The sequence below is a fragment of the Taudactylus pleione genome, unplaced genomic scaffold, assembly GCF_031769625.1.
Source record: "Taudactylus pleione unplaced genomic scaffold, aTauple2 ptg000156l, whole genome shotgun sequence".
Lineage (NCBI taxonomy): Eukaryota > Metazoa > Chordata > Amphibia > Anura > Myobatrachidae > Taudactylus > Taudactylus pleione.
The window spans coordinates 14465595-14471608 of record NW_028284558.1 but is presented as its reverse complement, the minus strand read 5'-3'; positions in this window follow the sequence as shown (position 1 = coordinate 14471608).

Sequence of the window (6014 nt, the reverse complement as noted above, 5' to 3'; positions counted from 1 at the left end):
GTCCAGACATTTTGTATCTGACCCTGCTACCTTGGCTCTGATCATAGATTGAGGAGCCAAAATGGGCTAAATGGGTGACATAACCTGGTGTTAGGTAACCTAGGACTCATGTGGTATGCAGGTATCACTGGTATGGGACCAAATTCATCAACCTCTGAAAATACTATATTTTCGGAGCTTGACTGCGGGAGCATTCGCCATCTTCAGATGGCGTTTGCTCTGGCACCCTGGCTTCTTCCCTAAGGAAGAAGTCCCGGGTTGCAAAGAGGGATCCTTTCAGATCCCACTACCCCTCTTTGGTTCCTTCCACCGACGCCGGGGCTTTGTGTGCCTGCATGAAACCAATTTCACGCCAGCGCACTAGCACTGCCGAGGTAGACTAAGCAGTGCTAAATTTCAGTGAAGTGGATTGGGGAGACAGATTTTCAGATCAGCTGTCTCCACATCAGAGCAATGTTGAATTGCTCCAGTGATTTTGTATCCACCCCTGCTACTCACAGCGAGTTGGACACTTAATTATTGGGGACCACTCAGCCCTGATAATTAACATAATGATTAGACACCTATATGTCAAATGAACAAAATAGTGATACAGGTCTACCCAAATTAACGCTTTTCAACAAAAGAGGAAACTGTGGGAAAACACTGTCACATGGGGGCCACATTATATAGTCTAGTGTTTATTTATTTAATACACTATTGCCCTAATAAACACCCTCTCTTCTTATTCTGCTCATCCAAAGCTCATTTTACACTCGTACAGCTTCCCATAATTTTATTTTTCTTTCATTGAAGTTACTTGAAAGGAAATTGTATTGGTCCAGAGCATGGTAGGTGCTGTCATGATTTGTCTCCCTTATCTGGTGACTTGTTATTCTATGGTCAGTTTTATTGATTGAATTAAAATGTCACTCTGCAAATGGTCACTGGGAGCCTCCATTTGCTTCAGTAGACTGATTTAAAGGGCTCTTTGTCCGTGTGCACATTCATTAAATTCAAAGAAAAGCAAACATCATCAGCACACGCAGCCAGATAAGGATGCAGTGTTCCTTCTTGCTAGACCTCATTGTAGTGTGTGCACCTATTTCTACTTCCCAATAACTTCATTTCTCAGTCAGTTTTCAGAATGTGATTGATTTACTACCTAAACATGCAAAATACTGGGAGAGTTGATTATAAACAGGAACAAGAATTCCATCAAGAAGAAAATAAAATGTATGCAGACTTATACCCCTTTTCCACCTAAATTCCGGGTCTTACCCGGAGTTGGAACAAAGTTCCTATCCGGATCAGACCCGGAATTTTGCCGGCGCCGACTCGGGATATTCCCGAGTCAGCGCCGCTCACACCGCAGTCGGGTCTGCATAGACACGGCTTTTGCGGAGTGAAAGTGGTCACTTGGAGATGATGTCATCTCCAAGCGCCACTGAAGCCGGACCAATCGGCCGGCTAGCAGCGCACTCCAGGTCATCGTGAGCTGGAGTGCGCTGTTCTCACAGCAGGGTTTCACGGGCTACGCCCATGTTAAACCCTGCTAGTTACCTGGGTTGGATTGCCGGGTCACTCGACCCGGCGATCCAACTCTCTCCCCTTTTACACCAGGGAGCTGCCCGGATTAAAACCCTTCAAAAACCCGGGTTGTAGCTCCGGTCTAAAAGGGGTATTATTTAGAAATCCACTCAAGCCCAACTGATCTGGACACTGGGGCTTATGAAGAGTTAGGTGCAAATCAATAAAAAGGGACAATTTGCTCCTGGACAAAATATGGTCTGTGTTTGCATGCAGTGAACAAATACTGGGCAGCTTTTTTAACACTGAATCTCTCTGCACATTCTAAATCTGCCCGACCTGCTGTGCAACATGGTTTAGAGAAGGTGCAAATTTGCTCCTTTTTTTGCACCTTTTTTTTTATTTGCTTTTAAAGCCCCATACACAATGGACGAAGTGTGTACGAAGCGATATTGGCAGCGGCTGGCCCGGAGGGGTTGCCGGCAGCGTTAAGTGCATTCACACTTGCCGATGCCGGCAAGGATGATCGTCGACGGGGGGGAGGAGGGGGGGAAGCTGGGCCTTGCTGCATTCGGCATGGCATCGTCAACGATATCTCCAGACTGGACTGCATGTCCAGACGACTGGAGATATCGTTAGTGACCCGCGGGAGCATGCATCGTTCGTTCATACACACTGGGTGATTTCAACGATATATTGTTCAACGATATCGTTATCATTCATATATTTCATAAGAATCAGCAAGTGTGTACGGGGCTTAACTCTGCATAAGCGCACAGTGCACAAGCGGTAAGTTCAAAGGTTCCGTTCAGGCATTGAGATTCTGACTGTCAGGATGCCACTGTCGGTATTCTGACCAGATTCCCGTACCCAACCCATCTGCAACCGTCTCTGACTGTTCTTAATTACAATGCTGATAATAATCTTATTAGATTTTTATAGGATAATTATCAGGCATTGGAGTAATTTGTGTCCCATACATGCTGCGTTGTAGGGATTCAATTTTGGCTGCACTATCGTAAGCTATAACCTACTTCTACTGTCATTCCTCACTCAGCTGGATGTCGAAACATATCCCCAGTCATTGGAGGAAACCAACAGACATTTGAGATATCATATAGGTCCTGATTCTGACCCGCTCGCGAGCACTGTTCGCTCGCAAGCAGGTCGATGGTGCCGAAGTGCGCATGCGCACGACGGAGGGAGCTCCGTCGTGCGCATGCGCGAGACCCGGCGAGCGACGAGGAAGTCATCGCTCTGGGTCTCGCACCAAAGGGGGCGTGCTGTCGATGGTGAGTGACATCACGCCCCCTTTGGTGGGCGTGCCAGGGGCGTGGCTGCCAGACGGAGGCGTTCCCATGGGAACGCCTACCATCTGAGTCCGGCCCCACTGACATCACTAGTGATGTCAGTGGGAGTGATTTTGGCTCGGATAGAGCCAAAATCACTCAAGGGCTTGCGGTCACCGAGACCCTACCGCAGGGTCTCGTCGCAAGCCCGATGGTTGCGATGGTCTTGACCATCGTGACCATCATCAGGGACGCTCGCTATAGCTGTGGGTGGTAACCCACAGCTATGCGAGCGTCCAAGAGACCGCTCCAAGAACAGGTAGGAGGGCCCTGATTCAGAGCGAGCGCTCTGGTCAGAGCGTTCGGCTCTGAATCAGGCCCATAGTTCCATCAGTTGTTCACCAAGATCATAAGTTAACCACATATAGGGGAAGATGTATAAAAAATTCAGAGATAGATAAAGTAGAGAGCGATAAAGGGGTCTATTTACTAAGCCTTGGATGCAGATAAAGTGAAAAGAGATAAAGTACCAACCAATCAGTTCCTAACTGTCGTTTTTCAAACACAGCCTGTGACATAGCAATTAATAGCTGATTGGTTGGGACTTTATCTCTGTTTACTTTATCTTCATCCAAGGCTTAAGGTGCCCATCCACTTAAAGACATGAAAACGACTGCACGATTATGACATTGTAATCGTGCAGTCGTTTGTCAGTCTGTGATGTGCCTGCACTGTACGATCAGTCATTCAGTGTAGGCACATCAGTCATCTGCAAACATGCTGAACCTGTTTGCCTGATGTTAGATGTCTAAATGACCAGCAGGAGCGTGCATTGCTGGTCGTTTTAGACATTTTACTTAATGATTTGCAAACGATTTGCAAACGATTTATGAACGATTGAACAATAACGATATCGGCACCTTTAGTACATAGACCTCAAAGCACCTCCCAACTAATCAGCTCAAACAACGGTCTGTAAAGTGACTATTAGAAACTGGTTGGTACTTTGGGCTTCATTCAGAGGCGGCTGTACGGTCTACGACCGCACGGCCTTCTCGATGTTTGTCCAGTGCGCATGCACACGAGGGAGCCGGCTCCTTCGTGCGCATGCGTGAGACCCGCTACGACCGACAGCGCCGGTCGTAGCGGGTCTCTTTCCAAAGGGGGCGAGCTGTCGATGTTGATTGACAGCTCGCCCGTTTGGAAGGCGGGCCGGGGGGGTGGCAGCCCAAACGGAGGCGTTCCCATGGAGGCCCCAGTGACATCACTAGTGATGTCAGTGGAGAGCTTCCGGCTCTGACAGAGCCAGAAGCTCTCTGGGGCTTATGACAAGTGAGACCATACCCTAGGGTCTCGTCGTAAGCCCCGATGGTCGCGATGGTCTATGACCATCGCGACCATCACCCTAGCGGTCGTTAGAGCTGTGGGTGTAAACCCACAGCCTAACGACCGAAACAGAGGCGGCCGGTCAGGATGCAAGCGGCCGCCCAGTTTCTGAGCGACCGCTTGCATCCTCCGACCGCCTCTGAATGAGGGCCTTTATCTCCATCCACTTTATGTCTCTCCAAGTTTTGATACATCAGCCCCATAGAATTAATTTAACAAGACCATGTGGTTTCAGTCATTATGGGGGAAATGTTTCACACTTGCAATAGAGTAGCAAATTGTCCAAGTGGAGAAGTTGTCCATAGCAACCCATCAATTTCTATCTATCATCTTATAGAATGAACTTGATAAAAACTAGCTACAGATGTGTACACATACATCTAGCCTCCTTGAGCATTAACCAGCCCTTCTAGTTGCGTCATGCCGTGAATTGGTAGTGGTCAGGGTCTTTTTGCATGACATTTTACCTTCAGCAATGTAAATAGAATGCACAAGAAGATTCTGCTGATGAAAATGATATGCAGCATGCCTATGTTCTGTGTGCAACTGCGGGTGTATTTGCATTTGAAATGCTACGTTACAGTGTCACAGTGACGTAGCATTTTGCATGCTAATGTACACGCAGTAGCACACAGAACATGCTGCATATCATTTTAATCAGCAGAAACTGCTTGTGGGTTCTATTCGCATTTGAAGGTAAAGATGATGTGCGCTACCAAGTCACGCTGCACTAATACGTTATGTGAGGTGCGACTTGTACACACGGAGGATAGATGTATGTGGACACATCTGTAGAAGCATATTGGAAAAGCGCACTCCACTTGTTCGCTTCTCCACTCTTCACACTGCTTCATAATGATGTACTGCTGCAATTTGACAACCCGCAAAATCTCTGCTCCTCAGCAAGGGTTTTCTCCTTCTCATGGCAGTTTTAAGCGTAAAGGGTTAAGGTGCACATGTGTATAGTGATATTACCTGGAGGAGATCCAGTAAAGACTTTCCATCTTCCTTGGGTCCCCATTCATGGCTATAGCAAATACATAGCTTTTCACCACTAGAGGTGGTGACAGTGTTAAGCTGGGTACACACTGACAGATACATTGGCCGATCAATTGATCGGCCAATGTATCTGCTGCCCGTCGGCCAGTGTGTACCAGCAATATGTCAGTGAAGATCGCCATTCACAACATATCGCATTTGCTGTGCTGCACAGCCAATGGACAGATATGTCTGCAGACATATCTGTCCATCGGCAGGTGTGTACGGGCGGTCTGTAGACCACCCGTACACACACAGCGGCAGCCGCAAGGAGGGGGGCGGGACACGCTCCCGACACGCCCACCGTCTGCCGGGTCCCGCCCCACGGCTGCCGGGACCCGAGGGCACGTGCAGATGATGGATGTTCAGTGTGTATGAACGACCATCATCTGCAGATATATCTGTCAGGTGTGCACCCACCTTTAAGCAGCAGGAAGAGAGGTACAGAACAAGCATATAAATAATATAAATTGCGAGATGTGGAGATAATCCCTTGCTCCAACAAAAGCACCTAAAAAGGGGTTATTATCACTGCTTCATAAATAGACTCCATAGGGACTTACTTGAATCCATTTGTTTGACGTGATCAACAATCAACTGGATCTATATCTAATTTGTCTGCACAACTTGAGCTGGGTACACACCTTTAGCTGGGTACACACCTTTAGCTGGGTACACACCTTTGCGATCACTCGGCTGATCGGGTTAAATGCTCCCGATCAGCCGAGTAGTGTGTACCCAGTTTGACCCCCCGTGACCCCCTACACAATGACCTAGAAATAGCTCAGTGTT